General features: G+C 44.9%; 1 protein-coding gene and 1 long non-coding RNA gene across 7 annotated transcripts in view; one reads left to right on the top strand and one right to left on the bottom strand.

Annotated features, from left to right (window-relative positions):
- Pknox2 (PBX/knotted 1 homeobox 2) overlaps positions 1 to 19079 on the bottom strand; it is a 268744-nt gene that overhangs the window by 143789 nt on the left and 105876 nt on the right. For 2 of the 6 annotated variants that reach the window (XM_031345924.1, XM_031345927.1), the window contains exon 3: positions 2664 to 2855. The exons of the other annotated variants lie outside the window; for them this stretch is intronic. The gene's annotated coding sequence lies outside the window, so the exon portion shown is untranslated. The remainder of the gene's footprint in view (positions 1 to 2663; positions 2856 to 19079) is intronic. 6 annotated transcript variants of the gene reach the window in all.
- Positions 3201 to 17342, top strand: LOC116073816. Its single transcript, XR_004111922.1, has 4 exons — positions 3201 to 3321; positions 3881 to 4033; positions 12684 to 12953; positions 17325 to 17342. It is a non-coding gene; the product is annotated as an uncharacterized LOC116073816 (long non-coding RNA).

Raw genomic sequence — 19079 nt, forward strand, 5'->3', positions numbered from 1 at the left:
ATGTGTGTGTACTTACACAGGTAATGGATACTCCTGGAGCTGTGTGTGTGTGCATGTGTGTGTGAGTGAGTGTGTATGTGTGTGTGTGAGTGTGTGTGTGTGTGTGTGTACTTACACAGGTAATCGATACTCCTGGAGCTGTGTGTGTGAGTGTGTATGTGTGTGTGTGAGTGTGTATGTGTGTGTACTTACACAGGTAATGGATACTCCTGGAGCTGTGTGTGTGTGCATGTGTGTGTGAGTGTGTATGTGTGTGTGTGAGTGTGTATGTATGTGTACTTACACAGGTAATCGATACTCCTGGAGCTGTGTGTGTGTGTGTGTGTATGTGAGTGTGTGTGTGTACTTACACAAGTACTGGATACTTCTGCAACTGGAGTTAGAGGCAGTTGTAGGCCACCCAACATGGGTACTGGGATTTGAACTCAGTACTCTCTCCAGCCATGGGAAACATTTTATGTTCCAAAAGAATTCTTGACCTTACTCTTTGTTTCCTTTTCTCTTTTAAAGTTTATGTGTATGGGTGCTTTGCTCACATGTCTGTCTGTGTACCACATGTGTGCAGTGTCAGATCCCACGGTACTGGAGTTACAAATGATTGTGAGCCGCCATGTGGATGCTGGGAATTGAACCCAGGTTTTCCGGAAGAACAGCCAGTACACTGAACCTCTGAGTTATCTCTCTACCCTGAATTCTTTACTTTCTAACGGTACTGTCCTAATACTTTCAAGGTCTGATTTGGCTTTTATAATCTGATCTTTAAAGACACAAGTATTCGAAAATCCAAATGGATGAGGTTCTTAGATTTTCAGTGCCTGCCCACTGCAGTTTTTAACCTGTCTTTGGGGTCAGTGCTGTAGCCCAGCATCCATGCCGCCTGATTACATCTACCACGAACTGAGCACGCACTGTGTCTGGCTCTGGGCTGGGGCTTATCTTATGGTACCTTAGGGATCCTCATCATGTCACAGCCCTCACTTGTGACATCCTAAGACCAGTGGTGTGCTAATGCAACTACTCTCTAGAAGGACATTTTCTCTATGGTTAGTTTTAAGCTGCTAACATGAAGTTACCAAACATGAAGTTAGGAGGGATTCAGAGCAGCACATATCATACAGTATTTCTCTGACAGATCTGATAGATGAAAATAACCTTAAGGGTAGGGATGAGGGTAGAATGCTTAGAAAGGCAAGAATTTTGAGTATTTATCACCTTTCTTTTTTTGTTTTTGTTTTTGTTTTTGTTCTTCGAGACAGGGTTTCTCTATGTAGCCCTGGCTGTCCTGGAACTCACTCTGTAGACCAAGCTGGCCTCAAACTCAGAAATCTGCCTGCTTCTGCCTCCCAAGTGCTGGGATTAAAGGCGTGCGCCACCACCACCCGGCATTATCACCTTTCTTTTTAATATAACTTATCTTGTTCTTCTTGTGGTTTTCAAGACAGGGTCTACTTGGCTCTGGCTGTCCTGGAACTCACTGTGTAGACCAAGCTGGCTTTGAGTTCAGCAACCAATCTGCCTGTGTCTGCCTCCTGAATGCTAGAATGAAAGGTGTGCACCACTATGCCCTGCTTAATATATTTGCTACTAAATGTCTATGATTGAATTTTAGTAGTGACTGTGTATAGCTACTGGCCTGTGAAATTTCTCACAATTGAAAGTCCGTTCTTGTAAGCCCATCGCAGAATCCTAGAATCCAACTACTGCTCCCCAACTTAAAGTTGGTGCTCACACCTCACAGTAGTAGGGATGACACCAGCTCAGCAAGTGGGGTACAGCAGGCTATAGGTTGGGCCATATATCCCATCTCACAAATGGAGATATAGATGACATTGTATGGGAGCTCAAAAGACATCACGTTAGTCAATATTGGATCGCCTAAACTTGTTCTTTGAATGGAGTTTCCTGCTTAGTCTATACTGAATATGTCACCCTATGTGTTCCTGTGCTGGTGTCCTGGGGTAGAGTTTCTCAGTGTTCCTTCTCACTCTAACATTACAGTCCATAGTAGCCAATGGAAACCCTGCCTAAGTCCCCGTGTTGGGCTCTGAGCCATCAAACAAGCCATACTCCATACACCTTGGATCTTTAGCTACAGAGCAAGAGACAACAATCTGTGCAGTGCTGATGGCTTCAGACTCTATGGCATGATGGGACAGCACTTCTGCCCAGCAGGTCTTGGGAACAAGGAAGATCCTAGCTTCCATCTTCTGCCATGTAGCCAGCTTGTTCCTAAACAGAGTCATTTCTGTCACTCTCAAAGTAGAGCACTCCCTCTGAGCCCAGCCAGTCCCCAAAAAGTGGCATACTGGGCACTCAAACAGTTGGACCAAGAGATGCCTTCATAGAAGATGGGGACACTCAGTGATAAGACAGCCAGAGATGAAGAATAGTTTGAGAGAGGTTGTTCAGAGCTGGGGATGGAGGCCAGCAGGGGAACAGTTGACCTCCAGAAGTCCCTGGTGGAGGTTGGATTTGTGTATTTCCTGAGCTAGATTGATTCCAGGCCTGGAATCCATCATTCCCTTCATAATACAAATAATCACCAAATGTGCTCAAAGCACTTGGTAGCCTGGATATTCACTCTAGCAATTCTCTGTGTGGACAGTGATTAGACCATCATTATCTTAATGCTTCTTAATTTATCTTTCTGATTAGCAACTTACCATTTTATTTGCAAAAAATAGCCTTCTGCTGGGTGGAAGCCAGCCGAGCACAGCAGCTGTCATTTTCTCTGCACTAAATCAGGCCAGGCTTAAGTTGGTTTTCTGGTGATGCTATTTCTTGTGTCTTGGCTGTATCAGGCACCACAATTCATCATGGTTGTTGTTGTGAAGGAAAAGCACACCCCTGAGGGCCTGTGGGCAGAGAGGTCACCTCTACTCAGTCAAAGGGCCCAGAATAAGACACACTCTAGGAAAGGCTCCCAGAAGTGCTCTCATGGTGCCCATGTGAGACGAGGAGGGAGGTCAGTGGTACACTTACGTAGTAACCCTTGCCATCTAAAAAGCATTCACTGCTTTCTTTTAGCAATACACCTCTCTATGTGCATACCATGATCACTTCTGTTTACAGATGGGAAGACCAAGGCTAAGGAGGTTGCATAATTTGCCTATGGTCCTATAGCTACTGAGTGGCACAAATAGCTTTGCACAACCTCACTGTGGACTCCCAGGACCAGAGTTGCTCACCATTGTGTTACATGATTTTCTCAAGCACAGCAGACATATCGTGAGATGAGAGGTTCTCAGGGGAACATTGTCAGAGCGACTCTGGGAGAGGAACACTACGTAACTTTGTCGCACACAGAACTGCACTGAGATGGTAAGCATCTTTTTATCTGAGTCACAGACATTACTTTCTTTTCATTTTTTAAAAATTTATGTATTTTTATGTGTATGGGTGTTTTGCCTGTATGCATGCCTGTGCAATACATTCATGCAGCGCTTGCAGAAGCCAGAAGAGAGTGTCACATCCCCTGGGACTGGAGTTACAGATGTTTATGAACCACCATGTGGGTGCTGGGAATCGAACCTAGGTCCTCTGGAAGAGCAGACAGTGTGCTTAATTACTGAGATACCTCTCCAGCCCCACAGAAATAATTTTCACTTTTCTGCCTGCATGTATGCCTGCAAGCCAGAAGAGGGCACCAGGTCTCATTATAGATTGTTATGAGTCACCATGTGGTTGCTGGGAATTGAACCCAGGACCTTTGGACAAGCAGCCAGTGCTCGTAACCTCTGAGCCATCTCTCCAGCCCCTCTTCCAAACTTTCACCAGCTGTCTAGTCTTGGGGTCATATGAAATTTTCTTCTAATCAACCATCTTGTTCTTCCATGGTTTAACAGATCATACTGCTTTTCAATTTTTCCTTCTTCCATAGAGAGAATCTCATTCTGTCCCTGAACCATCCTAGCACATCTCTGCCCAGAAGAGAATTATCCCTAAAAGGTCCATCATCATTCTGCTTAGATGCACAGATTCCACACTTCTTGTGTTTCAACTGTTCCTGATCCTGACTGAGCAGGATATTTAGGTATTCACGTATTTGGGGAAAGGGTAGAGATTCATGAGTTGGCCTCCAAGGTCTTGAGAATTTCCTTAAGAACATACCAAAGGAGCAGGTGGCTGAAATGTTGTGTCTTGACCCCAGTCTGAGATCTCGAGGTGATGATACCTGCCTAGCCATTCATCTCCCTGACCATTGGACACATCTTCACTAGGATGTGCTTATGTGAATTTGTTCTATATCATCCTACATTCTAGGTAATAGTCATACAGTGCTATTAAATTAATATAAATTTAACTCAGTCCCACATTTGTCTGGCTGTTTTAAATGTTTATTCATTGCATGTGGCTAGCAACTACCAAACTGGCCAGCATAGACCAAGGGCATTCTCACCACTGTGGAAAGTTGTGTTGGATTGCCACAGTCTGAATTCAGTCTGTTTTGATGTGTTCATAAGCAAAGTTGGATAGCTACACGGTTCTAATTAAAATGGATCATGATCTACTTCCCATTGGATTGTAGAGGTCAGTGCTTTTCAAGGTGTGGTGTCAGTACCAATAATATCACTAGGAACTTGAAAATACAAATTCTCAGAGCCATGCCAGATCGACTGAAGATAGGTGGGGCCCACCGATGTGTGGATAATACCTCCAGGTGATTTTGATGTCTGCCTCACACTGAGACAGCTATGTTCTAGTCATTGTAGCAAGCCTTTCATAAATCTTATTTCATTTAATCTTGGAATGGCACTGTGAAATTCATAGCAGATCCCCATTTTATAGATCAGGAACTGAGCTTCAGAATAGGAAGTAACTAGCCCAAGACCACACAATATAGGCAGATTTCAAGATTTTACCAGCTTCTAAGGCTCCTAACTTGAATCTGGAAGACATGGCCTCCTTGTCAAGTGTCCTTAGGAGGACTGGGCATATTTTAGTTGACAAGTTCAGCAGTAAGACCCAAGACAGGAAACAGAACATGGCTAAGCCCCCAAAGCAGCCAGGACAGACAACAGTGCTATGGTGGCAGCGGCCACCCCAGTTGATATCAAGGGATACCCATCAGATCCACTAGACGTGGCTCCCAGGAAATACAGGAGGCCAGTGCTTCACAACTGTGTCTATCTGGTAATGTCTGGTGCCATTTGGGGATGTTGCCACCATCAGGATGCAGAGGAAGAGTCTACTGCTGGGAGATGTAAGGGACAAGGCAAGGCTGTCTTATCCTAAATGAAGAAAAGACACAGATTTTGGTAACAGAAAGCCATGCCCTCTCTATAAGGGGACATGGTCTTTACCAAGGTCTTTCTGGTCTGGCCTAACACTAGGGGGTCTTATTTTAAGGATGTATTTTCTTGAGGAGGCTGGGTTGCACTGAAAATAAAATTCTTCCCTGGATAACTGTAGTTTTGCTTTTTAAAAAAGAGTTTAAGGAAGCCTCCAGTGATTGTATTGAGGATTAGAGATAGAAATTGCTGTTCTTTCTTTAATCTCTGCAGCAGTCCCCAAGCTGGCAGGCTGGATTTCACAGGAAAGAAACACACGGTTTGTTTTGTACAAAAGTCATGTTCACCAAATAGTCAACAAACATCTGGTGAGCACCTCCGTTATCCAGCCCCTTCCCTCAGGTCATTTCATTTAATCTTTAGAACAACCCCATAAGGAGCTGTGATTTAAGACAGTAGCTCTTCTTATTCCCCCTTGATGGGGAAGGAAAGAGCAGTATTCCACTGTTTTATAGCTAGTCATGATTCAAACTCAGGTCTGCCTATCTTTGACACACTCTGCAAGCTTACTTTGCTTAACTGAAGGATCAATTAAGGAAGTTACTGGATGGAACCTGGGGCCAAAAAGGGTGAAGAATTCCATATGTTGTCAGGTCCTCTGAGAGTATTGTAGAAATCGAGCCTATACTACAAATAGCTAGAGGTATGCAGCAATCACTATATCTACGTATGTCAGATGTATGTATGCATGTATGTACACCTCTCCCTGCCCCTACCACACACATGAACATGTAGACTGTAGTCCTGAGGTGGGACTGGGGTGAGACTATCATCCCTGGCCAGCGAGGTATGGATTATCTTTGGAATATGACCAACCCAATGATGGAGAAGTTGTCTAGCTAGTAGTGCCCTGGAAGCCAATACAGTCCTATGTTTACCTCTGTGCTTTGAGAGCCTGAGCTCCCTGGTCTGTGACAGGTACCTGCTCTCTCTGTGTCTGGAAAACAAATGGTACTAAATGGGTGAATGAAAAAGGCCAGGCAAACTCTGGCATAGCTCAGCTAGGTGTCTGTCATCCTGACTCGAGAAGAGCCAGAACTTGTAGCACTGGGACTACTGTGGGCTGGCTGTAGGAGCTGTGGGGGCCCATGTATGAAACCTTAAGCCTCTTTCTTCAGGGAGTTTTGCTTAAGAGCTTTACACAGAGCACTGAAGAGAAATGTGTTCTGCCCTCAGCTTGCCTGAACATCTCACTGGCAACTCTGCACCAGGCAGCTCATTTTAGCTCAACTCTAACAAGGATGCCTCAAGATATTCTGAAGACTCTTGCTCTCAGGAAAGCAGAAGAATTGTCCCACTCTGCCTGGGAGTTAGGTTGGCTCATGCTAGCCCTTCCCAAAAACTAGAGCTAAACTCTTCATAGGCGATGTGGCCTCTGCTCCCTGATCCTTGGTCTCAGCCTTCCTCCACCTCTGGAGATCCCCACGCACACAGCTCCCTGATGCCCCAGGTTAAGAGGGTCAGTTAGAGGCTGAGCCTCAAGCAGCCTCAGGAGTCTGGGGGTAGGTTCAGGCTGTCATGAGGTGCATATAAAAGCTGGAGTTTAAAAATTGTACTGGGAATAGTGCAATTATCTCGCTTCACCACATTTCTCAGCCCCGACTGAGGTTTAATTAAAGCCAAGTAAAAACACAAAGTCGCCATTTCAGATATCACCCCACTGCATGCTGGTTAAAAAAAAAAAAAGAAAGAAAAAAAAAGGAAAGAAGAAAAAGAATCCTTTATCAGGGACTTAAATTTTTTGCTCTGGGTATCTTCCGGCTCCATTGGATATTATTCCTTCATAACAGTCCCTTTAAAGAAAAAATATATTTAATATATATGTATAAAATGAGTTAATCCCCCATAATCTCCTTGAGTTGTACCTAAAACACAGTTTCTTGCAGGTGACCTTTTCAGAAGAGGCTGTTACTATGGCAACCGCATTGTTTGATTCCTTCAAGAGAAAAATACTGCATGGAAATGTATTTAATTTTGCTTAATTTGATGCTGTATTTAACACTTGTGCAGGCTGGAAGGAGAGAGGGATTGGAAGGCAGGAGGCAACTCATCAGGGCCAAGTTCATCCACACCTTCTCCTAAAGAGCAAAAGGGCTCCCCAGTTGCCATGATTCATTGGGGATCTGCCCTTGGTCTCCAGATGGGGGCTAGCTCTTCTCCCTGCTCCATCTTCAAGTATTCAGGAGGAAGTAGGTAGATCAGTTCATGATACAGAGCCTTAGATGTGGAAAACCCTTGGGAGAGGCACTCTAAATTGAATAAAAAGGTAGCACATGGCCATGATGCCCTGTGGGCCACAAGTTCTGTTGCTTTTGTTTGGATATGAGGCAATGGAATCCAAAGACCACTCAGGTCTCTTTTATTGTTAAACCCGTGAGTCCCTGGAAATAAATGTGGTATCCTCTAGTAGTATTTGGCTTTATGGAAGTATTTTCAGGCAGAGGATACTCAGTCAGTGATTCCACCATTTGACTAGCACAAGGCCAGTCCAGGGGATGCCACAGGCCAGTTTTAGAAGGAAGTCTTTCCTACCGTTTCCTGGTCATCTACTTGTTGCTATACAGGTGTTTTTCCAAGCAAGCATGGAGGTCCTAAAGCCCAATAACCTAGTATATTCCATCCAGGTGTCACTTGGAGTGATGGGAATGACATAAGTAGTTTCCCCTGGTCCCTATATGGCCCTATGCCATGTTGTCCCTAATGGAGGCCACCACAATAAGCACAAGGCTAAAACAGGCAGAGCAATGTTGTGTTCTCCTAGCTCAGCCAGTACTGACTTCTCTGGATCTCTTGTTTCTTCTGCCTCCCATAGACGCATAGTATGTACAAACTCTACATGGACCTCTTAGTAGCTGATGACCTCTCCTTTTTGGGCCTCATATTCTTTATCTGAAAATTAAGCATTAACTGCAGATGCCTCAAGGCATCTTTGCCATTCTTCTGATATGATTACTATGTCAATAGCTAAGATACTTCTAGGCGTGAACTATCCACATCTTTAGTCACCACATCATACATACTCTAGTTGGCCACTTTCTTTCCCCAGGTCTCCAGCTGAAGGCTCTGATATATTCATCACAAGCAGAAACCAGTGTCTTCAATTGGCAAATTTTGTATCTTTTCAGGATGGGCCTGGCATACCTGAGTTGCTATCAGGACTCTACTTCCCAGACTGTGCACAACAGTACAAGCAGTCCATGCCCCAATACTTTCTGGAAAACTCAGTTCCCTCAGAGAGTTCCTTTTTTTAAAAAAAAAAAAAACGAGTTTCAGCAGAAGGATGCATTTCTTCAGAAGCTCTTCCCAGGGACAGCCATTTTGTCTTCCATGACCTGTGTACATGAGAACTTGGTGTGTGTCCCATTTGATCCACAACAGTTTCTACACTCTTTATTTAGAGCTCAAGGCTCACTTGAAGCATTCCTCATCAGCTCTCACAGTAGCCTTCCTACATATGTGATACTGTCATTTAAACATCCCCAGGTTAGCACCTGGATCAATGGCTCTGCCAGCCCCATTACTCCACAGTCATTCCTGTTGTCATCATCACAGACTTCAGAATCCATGGAGGTGGCCCATCCAATGCCCTCTTCTCCTAATTTTGTTGATACACTACCTTTAATGAACATTTGGTTCACCCCCATGGTCATTTCTTAGACTCTGTCATGCCGATCACTGAGCCACCCACCTCTGAAAGTCCACTTCTGATACCATTAGTGTTAGCTGTTCTCACATGGCCAGCCCAGCCGTCTTCAACTTTACTTTATTAAAAACTACCCCTTGGCTATCCATGTCTGCCATTCCTAGTGCATGCTGACCCCCTTTTTATCCAGCACAGATTGCATAATCTAACACTAAAACTACCCCATATCAGTAATTTGAGCTTCTTGCAGCTCCTTTTCCACTGTCCCACCCTGGCAGGACTCCAGCCCTGGTATCTCACCCCCTTATTCAGGGCCTGCCCAGAGCAGCTGAACACTGCTAGAGAAAAAAAATGACACAAATTTGCTGACTAGAGTCACTACCACCATGACCACAAATCTCACTCAACACTGTCAGAGGAACCTACTACACTTCCCTAGAAAATTCAATTTCCCAGTCTCTGGGGAAGCCATCACACTTCCTTCTCCCTCCCCAGGTCTCTAACATTCTCCTCCCCAACTCTATTTCTAGCCGATGACCTTGCAGTATATTTCATAGACAGAAAAAGGGTTTCTATGAGATGAAAACTACTTCATTCTCCCATCAATAACCCTTTTAATGCATCAACATCAGAACCAAAATACTCTGGCCATCTCACACCCCCATCACAGTGGAATCTGTACAAGGTCAGCACTTTCACTGGGCTTGCAACCCACTCTTCTTGCTATCTTGAAGACTTTTTAAAAAATACATTCTTATTTTAATTCTTGAAGAATTTCATATAATGTAGTTTGATCATACTCACTTCTAGCTCCTCTCAGATCCACAGATTCTCACCTCCCAATCCCCTGCTCTAACTTCATATCTTTTTATTTTTTTAATAGCCCAAATGGTTCCAGTTAATGCTGCTCACATACTACTGGGTATGGGGCTAACAGATCAACTTATCAGGAGACACACCTGACCCTCTCTTCTCCAGAAGCCATCAACTGTCCACAGTTCCTCAGTTAGGGATAGGGGGTCGTGAATCTCTTTCTACTCCAAGCTAGAATGCTTGGATGGTCAACTGGATTGATCTTGTGCATGTCTCATATAGGTAACTAGAGCTGCTATGACTTTGTGAATGCTGTGGTCTGGTCATGTCCAGAACACACTGTTTTGCTCTGATCCTCCCTGGCTTGAGCCTCTTACAATCTTTCAGCCCCATGAGCCTTGGGGAAGGAGTATGAGATAGATGCCCTGTGTATGAACTTTGAACAAGGACTTTCTCCTCCATATTGTCTAATGCATGAGTGCTTCCCCAACTCTACTCCCTCCCCACTTTTGATCTTATTTGAGTTCTTCTTCCCACCAAGCCTGTACAGAGGTAGTGTCTAGACTCTTGTGTCTACTTTCTCATCTTCCTTTCTCTTTCCAACTCCATCTCTCCACTGATGACCAGTTACCAAGGTGGTGAGCAAGTCACCATGACCAAGCACGTGTTCAGCTCTCCATCCTCATCTTCATTTTCCAGCAGCATTTGGCATTGGTACTCAATTGCTATTTCTCAGAAAACCTTTCTCCTCCAGCTTCAGCCACCCGACTCACCTACTGCCTCCTAGTTCATTGGCATTCCTTTTCAGTTACCTCTGTTGTCACTTTGTAAAAACACTGGAACCCCATTCCCTCTTTATCGTCTCTCCCCGCATGATCTTACTCAGTCTTGTGGCTTTAAATGTCTTCTCACACGCTTGTGTCTCTCAGGCTAGCAGCTAACTGTTCTTCTTCCCAGGTCCTGGATATGAGTACTCAATTGTCTGCTTGGCATCCTGACCTAAGTATCTCAGAAGTATCCTAAACACAACACATTCAAAGCTAATTTTTATTTTACTTCTCACTGCCTCTAACCTCTATACCTACTCAACCAAGCTTCCTGAATGAAATGAAAAGTACACCCTCCATCCAGTTAATAAAAGCCCAATCAGTCATAAGTCTATTGTCCTCATTCCCCATGCTCCTCATTAGATCTTCTAGTTCTACTCCCACCATAAGAAGAAATTCAACAACCATGTTGTCTTTACTTCCATGGCTAAGACCAAGCCAGCAGGGCCTTCTGTCTGGTTCCCACATACTCACAGCAGTCAGATTTGTGCCTTTATACCTGGTAGCTCTCAAGACTCAGTCTTCTCCTCCAATGGTTTCTGCTTCAACCAGGCAAAGATCCTAATCTTTGCATGGACCCCTAAAATCCTCTGTGTAGCTTCTCTGCCTAGATATAGCTTCTCTTTTCCCCTCTTTTGCCCACTAATTCCCTAGGCATACATTTCTAAAAATTGGCTCTTGCTTTTCCTTCAACTTGAGATGCTCTCCCCTCCTAGCCATACATGGCTGCCACCTTCTCATCCACCCACATCAGTCCCCTACATCTCATTCTCAGAGAGGCTTTCCAATCTCCAGTCTAGGCGCTCTCCCATAAAATTTTTTCACCACATCTACTGAAACCTAGAGTCTTCTTATTTCTATATTGTTTTCTTTGATTAATCTCCTTCCTCCTCCACTGTTAGACTATGGTATAGCTGATAGCAAGTACTTTGTCTTGTTTAGCATTAGTCTCTCTTTCTTTTTTTTTTCTTTCTTTTTTTTTTTTTTTTTTTTTTTTTTTTTTTTAGTTTTTCGAGACAGGGTTTCTCTGTATAGCCCTGGCTGTCCTGGAGCTTACTCTGTAGACCAGGCTGGCCTCGAACTCAGAAATCCGCCTGCCTCTGCCTCCCAAGCGCTGGGATTAAAGGCGTGCGCCACCATGCCCGGCCTTAGTCTCTCTTTCTATAACAAGGTCTTGAACACTTTACCTGTTGCCTGCACGAGGCAGTTTGCAGCTAGCTGTGCTACCAACTCTGTCTCTGAGCTCCAGGACTGGTCTGTCCTATAATCAGAGCAAAGCAAGAGCTTCCATTTATCCTAACGTTCCCTACAGACTCTCATTCACCCGTCCTAGCCCTAGGGTATTTGATGAAGAAGCCTAATAGCCAAGAGAGCAGTCAGGAGGGCCACCACCCACGAGGTCTCTGGCCAGATCTGGCTCAAGGCCTCTTTGCTACAGCCTACAGACTATCCCATGCTGTGTGGCTTGCTCACAAGCCTTGTCTACATTCTCAGCGCAGTGAATGCTGTACTATATGATTACTATTTTGATAAAATAATAATTTAAAAAAAACAACAGAAAAAAATCAAGCAAACAGAAAGCCATGGTTTTATGAAATGCTGCCCCATGGAGCAGTGCATGGGACTAGCATTGTGAAAGCTGTCCCAAGTGAGTCTCCACTCTTAGTTCTAGTAAGGAAGTAGATCCAGATGGGGTCTTCTAGGGTTTGGGTTGCTACAACCCTGGAAGTCTACAGAACATCCTTCGCTAAGAGATGTACCTACTCAAAGTCAGTCATATGGTGATAAATAGGTTTGGAAGGCAGGCCTCCCAACTCATAGGAACGCACAGGGCTCATGTCTTTCTTGCTTCCAAATTCCTTTCTGTTGTAGAAAATAGTAGAAAAAGCCAACTAATGGTGGCACATATATGCTATCCTAGTTCTTAAAAGGTAGAGGCTAGGAAGATCTCTTCTAAGTCATCTCCAACTCAGGGATCATTCTAGACTGCCTGGGTCACGTATGATCTTATCTGTAAAATAAAATGAAAAAAAAAAAAAACCAGATCTGTCAACATTTCTCTATCTAGCCCAAGGCTGAGAAATATTTCCTTTGTGTCTCTCTTGGCAGAAAGGGCATCTTGGACCAAGGACAATGGGAGCCACATCATGTCCTGACTTGCATTCCCTCAACTCTTCCTGTTGAGAGCACTCCTTTAGCAGCCTCCACTCTTCTTGCTTCGCCTGCCCGCCTGCCTGCCTGCCTTTTCAGCTGTTTGCTCAGAAGCTGGGCTCTGTTTGCTGAGCCCTTATTCATTTTCATATTGCTGGGATATTCTCAGCTCCTCCCCTGGGCCTTTGGGAGAACTTCAAGTGGCAAGAAGCACACTGGGCCATCAAGGTAAACACCCACAATGCCCTGAGCCCCATCTGGGGAATCTCTCCACCTTATTGGCTGCCTCCTGGCTTGCCTACTGCCTTTCATCTGGGCTCCTGAGATGCTGGGTGTGTTTTCAGGCAGACAGGCTGCAGAGTCTCATATCCAAGACTATAGCACCTAAGTGGTGGGCAGTGACATCTAGGACCTTTGGCTTGGCCTCTCATAAAGGTTCCCATCCTCACTGGGGTCAGACTGAAGACACAGGGAGGCAGGAGGCAACAGAAGTAGCCCAATCCCTCGCTCCTTGAAACTGTTTCCAGAGCACTGGATTCCTCATTGCTCTTTGCTGAATATACAAGGGCCCATACTGAAGGCACTAGACATGGGGAACAATAAGGAACGCCCTGCGAAGAAAAGCTGAGTTATCCCTGCATCCTTTTTAACTTGACAGAATTTAAGCTTAAAACCATGCTCTTTAATGCTTGCTCTAGTTCCATTAGAGAACAAGGCCTAGATCCTCTGCATTGTGGAGAAAGGGCATTCACTAGAGAAAAAGAACAGTCAAAAGGAACAAAAGACACAAAGGCATGGTCTGAGCTTAAACCCTGATTGTCTGTTTCTTCACTGCGTGTCAGTCACCTAAGCTGATAAACTGGGATAACAGACTCCACCTGAGTTGAGGTGAATATTCCCTAAAAATCATGTGTGCTTGGACTGACTTTGGTAATTAGTAACTGGTTGTCTAGATTTTGATTTTTATACATCTGTTACTTAAGTACTTAAGGATCAAGTACTTAAGGATTCAGAATTGATCATAGTGAGACAGACTTACAGAAAGGACCTCCAGAGCTGTCCTTATATCTTTCTGTTCCTGAGACTCAGAGGTACCACCAGCATTTTTCTCTATTTGAAATGCCCCTCCCTTCAAGCCTCCATTCACTTTGTAGCAAATATTCTAGGAGAAGATGCCAGGGGCCTGGGTTATTGGATATTTGTCGAGTTCAATAAAAGGTACTTGGTGGCTCCAGGCTGATGTTCTCTGGTTTGTCACTGTAACACTTACTGGCTATGTCCCTGCCACTCCAGGCACTGGACATTAGGAAAAGCAAGAGCAGGTTTTATTAACCAAGCCAAAAGACACAAAGTTGCATTAGTCACAGGGGATGGGGCAGAGGTGGTTTCCTATCAGAGATCAGGCCTCACCATGGGTCCTTTTGAGTCAGGTCATTTCTCGGCTGAGTGCTAAGCAGAGTCAGGAAACAGCCTTGAGCTATGAGCTGAAAAGAGTTCCACAGAGGCAGCACTTCTTTGTAAGGCTTATATTCCTGCTTCTTAAACACATCATCAGTTTATGGCTAACATGACACTCACTGAAAATGGAAATCAGAACCTCTGGAAAGAAGGGGCTGAGTCTGCTCTGAAATCCAAGTGCCCAGCACAGTGTCCTGAGATGTGGTACCTCCTCAGTACAGAGCGAATGAGTGAAGGGAGCAGTGGGCTGGGAGCAGAACCACATTAGTGCTCTGACTTGGATGAAGGCCGGCCTGTACAGTGTGACCCAGCAGTAAAGGCCAGGGAGAGCCAATGAAGAAAGAATTATCAAGGACTGTGTCCAGACACTATTCCAGTTTGGCACAGTTCAGAGGGAGGCTTTGCCTGTTTGTTTGTTTTTAATTTATGTGTATGTGCCTCTGTGCATATGTATGCATAATATGTATGTGGGTACCAAGGGAGGACAGAAGCAGGTATTGTGTCTTTTGGAGCTATACTTTCAGGTACAAGCTATCTGACGTGGGTGTCAGGATCCAAAATCCAGTCCTCTGATAGAGCAATTGGCATGCCTGACTGATGAGGCATCTATCTCTCTGGACCCCAGAGAATGATTCTAAATGGCTGATCATATTAAAATAGTGTACAAATGGCATCTTGGTCTTAAAAGTAAGGCAGAAGCATAGTTTCTGAAAGCAGAGCAAAATGGCCAAGAGGACTAATACAGAGCTCTTGACTACCTTCTTAATAAAGGTGGTCAAAATGAATCCTAGATCCTGGGTAAGACCTAGTCCTGTGGCTGTCCCTATAGACTGGAAAGGGCAAGGGCAAGGGATTGACAAGACCTTCAGATGTTTATGTTACGAATCCCTAGATAGGATCATCAGCTCCCCTGAGAGGCTCAGAGGTAGAGCCATAGACATGATCCCTGAACAATCTTATGTGTCACCTAAGCTAAAGCCAAGCATCTTTGGTTCCAGCCAAGTGGTGGCACCAGCCAAGGTGGTCAACCTCTCTATGCAATAGACAGGCATGGTAGTACAAGCCACCTATAATCCTAGCGCTTGAGAGGTAGAGGCAAGAGGATAAAAAGTTCAAGGTCACCCTCAGCTATGTAAGGAGCCAGCCCTAAGAGAGTTATAAAGGTGCAGGCTGTTGATCCCAGCACTCATGAGGTAGAGGCAGGTGTATCTCTGTGAAATCAAGGCCACAGTGAGATCTTGTCTCAATAGGAGGACGAGGAGGAGGAGGAGGAGGAGGAGGAGGAGGAGGAGGAGGAGGAGGAAAAGGAGGAAGAGGAGGAGAAGGGGGAGGAGGAGGAGGAAAGGAAGGAAGGAAGAAGAGAGAGAGAGAGAGAGAGAGAGAGAGAGAGAGAGAGAGAGAGAGAGAGAACACGCTAGACAGCAACAGTGAAGTAAACATTGGCCCAGTGCCATAAGTCCACAACCAGGAAGGAACAAGGTGCTAGTTTCAAGTTCCACATTTCTTCCCATTATCTTATTTTTGGAGACATGAGACTCGCCATTTGTTTTAATTTCATCCTCAGTGAAGTTATAACAGTCTAGCAACGTGTTAGCTGTAAAAGGCTTTTTTTTTTTCAAGCCATGAGTTGTTCCTCATTACTCTCTGCCACATGAAAAAATTATCAAGAATCTGGTAAAAGCCACAAGTAGATGGATGGCTTTTAAGATAGAGAATACACACTGGATGATGTCAGGTCCGGGGACACTGAAAGAAGATAGTTAGAGGGAGGGAAGGCCAGAAAATGCCATTTTAAAACTGAAATCAAACCCTCAGAGTCTGGGCCCTGGAGGTGACTCATGGTGAAATATGTCATGGTAGATTCAACCGTTTTCCCAAAGAAACTTCCCCTAACTGCAGAGGGAGGACCATACTGCAGCCAGGAGAGAGGAATGTGGATCGAGTCACATGGTTCTCAGGATCCTTCCCAGGAAGAGTGGGTGGTGGTAGCTGTAGTGCTATTGGCAAGGTTGTGGCCCATGGGAATCCATAAAACTAGGAACACTGAGTTACTCAAATATTAGCCATGATTTCTTAAAACCTGGGGGTGGAGCTGCACTAAGAGATTCCTGAAGATAGACAGGAAGTGTGTTCTGCTGAAAAGGGAGGCTGAACAGAGGCGATGGTAAAATATTCAGGAACTGCATATTCTCATCTCCACCCCCACCTTATTTATTGTTACATTTCCAGTATTTACTACAATGCCCAGCACACGTAGAACACTCCATAAATATTTTTAAATGAATACATTCATGAAACCCAACTCCAGGAAACTCTTTGTGATCACACCCCAAAGCCAGGCCTTTGTGAGGACCCGTTAGGATTCCGACAATATGATCCATCCCGTGAAGACGTGATCCATTCCTGTGAAGCTGTACCGAAGGGCCCACGTCTGAATGCTCAGCAGCCTTTCATGTGCATGCCCCAAAGTACAGCTGAAGGGACCCACAACAGCCCTGCCTGCCGTTCTAGAGAAGACAGGAGTGAATCCCTGCCTTGTTTCCACACACTCACTTCCAGCCCCACTCCCACTGGACAATTGATGCTACCGCCTCCCATCAATCAAATGAATACAAGTTAAAAAAAAAAACAAAACCAAAACCAACCAAACAAACAAACAAAAAAGTCCAAGGGGCCTCAGTGTGGGAGACTTTGTTGTACCTGTGCAAGTGTTAGCAGTCAGGCTGGATTCCCAGCCCTGCCTTTAATTGTAGCCTGTATGCTATGATTGGAATTAAATGACATGCCAAATTAAAGAGTTATTTTTTCTAATAAATATTTTGCATAGGATGTGTTTATAATGGCATTAATTATTTATGCTGCCATATAGAGAAAGCATAAATATAAAGAGAGAGAGGGAGATCAGATGGTTCCTGTAGGAGAAATAAAATGAAAATTTCCATCAAGATGATGAATACCTGAATTCGAACTTTGGGGCTGGGCCTGGGGGGAGGTGAAGAGACAGGGACATCTTGAGAACAAATCTGACAAGCGTTATGGAGGCTTTTGAGCGAGGAATATGTTAAAAATGAAAGTGAGTACAGAAACTTTAAATATTTAATACCTGCATTAATTCTAATTCACACTTTCTTTATTTTTCAGATTAAAAATTTACGAGAATTTCCAAGCTCTTTCATCCTTCTCCTCCCATGGGGCACTTGGCGGTCACTGTGCCTGGGACCAGCTTTAGCGGCATTTGGGTCACAAAGGGAACAGGGACAGTAGCCCCTGCCCCCCCACCCCCACACACACACCTCCCAGTGACACCTTCTGTGAAGCTGGCTCCATCCCTAGCTCCCCTCTGGAAAGCTACTGTTGTTGGATTTCTGGTGCCAGAGTGACTGATGGAACCAGAGGCCATTTCCTGGCCTCCAGTCAGCCCCAAGAAGACCATGGAGTTCTGAGATGATGCAGCCAAGTTGTACATTTAAAATGCCTACCTTAGTCTTGAACTGGAGGGTCCATGTTAGATCCACACAAACTGAGGACTCCTCCAAGCAAGAGACTTTTGTCACATGCAGCCAGGTGTTTTTAGTTTAAAGCTGACAAATGTTTTATACACTGTCCTGTCACCACGAGCCAGTGATGATCTGGGTACAGGGAGAAGTAGCTTTTCACAGTTGGGAGAGTAACTTCTACATTAACCCAGCTTCTGTGTCCGCCCCCCCGCCCCCCCCCGCCCACTCCTATTCTGGAGAAGCTGGTGAGCAAGTACCAATGTCTGCATTTCTCTAGGAAGCTCTTTTCCACATACCTTGGACCATTGAGTCAAACTTTCATTTTACACAGGCAAACCTCGTGTTCCAGAAGGTCCAAACTCTCCTTCTATCAGAACTCCTTCCACGGTCTCAATGCGGCTCATTAATTACAGCTCATGGCCTCCAAAGCATCAGGCAGTGAAGAAGAAGGGAGACTGGAATAGGGGTGTTACTTAAGTGTGGCTGCTGTGTGTGGGGGTCCCAAGCATAGGAGCCTGGATGCCTCGCCATGTCCTTACTCCCCACTTCACCTCAGAGACTCTGGGTTGGACCCAGAGAGTCAAAGAAGAGTATTTTTTAGTATGTTCTAAGTCTTAACAGCTCTCTGACCCTTAGGCTTTAAAGTATTCTGTCCTTCTCTCCCTCCATCTCCTTGCCTTGCCACCCCCAAACACACACACACACACACACACACACACACACACACACACACACGAACCACTTACCACAGATTCCTACCCAGAACACCTTCATAAATAATGCTGATTAGGTCCTTCTCCTAATGAGGCCTCTGATCTCAGGCAATTCCGTACCCCTACCCACTCTTCCTCCTGTGTCTACTGTATCACATGTCTATAAATCAGAGAAGGTGACTGACACATGCTCACACACTCAGGCTCCCTTCTTCAAGAAGCTGGGTAGGAAATCTCACAGTAGTGGGACACCGAGCTGTAGATCAGGCCCTAAGGGATGTTTGGAGTTGGTATCTCTTCTTCCAGCTAGAGGCATAAGTCAGGTTGTCCCTTTCGGTGAAAAGAACAGAGTTCATAATCAACCCAGTTTAGAGACTGGAGGATTCCTCTAAGCAGCACCTTCTTCCTCACAACTGAAAGAGCCCCACCCATCTTGAAAGGGAAGGAGAAGTCCTCACCAAATATTGGGTATGAGTACGTAAGAAGGACCAGCTACCATCACAAGTCTTTTCCCATCAGGCCTCCAGGACCGGTGTATCCGTCTGAAGCCATCTCTTGATTCCCAAGGGTACCAACCCAGGACAAGAATGAAATCCACATTACACAGGAACATACATACAAACACATGGGGATGTTTGGTAAGCCAGACATAGCACATAAACGCCCTTCTGGGACAGTGGCAATTT

Source organism: Mastomys coucha, unplaced genomic scaffold (assembly GCF_008632895.1).
Source record: "Mastomys coucha isolate ucsf_1 unplaced genomic scaffold, UCSF_Mcou_1 pScaffold23, whole genome shotgun sequence".
Classification (NCBI taxonomy): domain Eukaryota; kingdom Metazoa; phylum Chordata; class Mammalia; order Rodentia; family Muridae; genus Mastomys; species Mastomys coucha.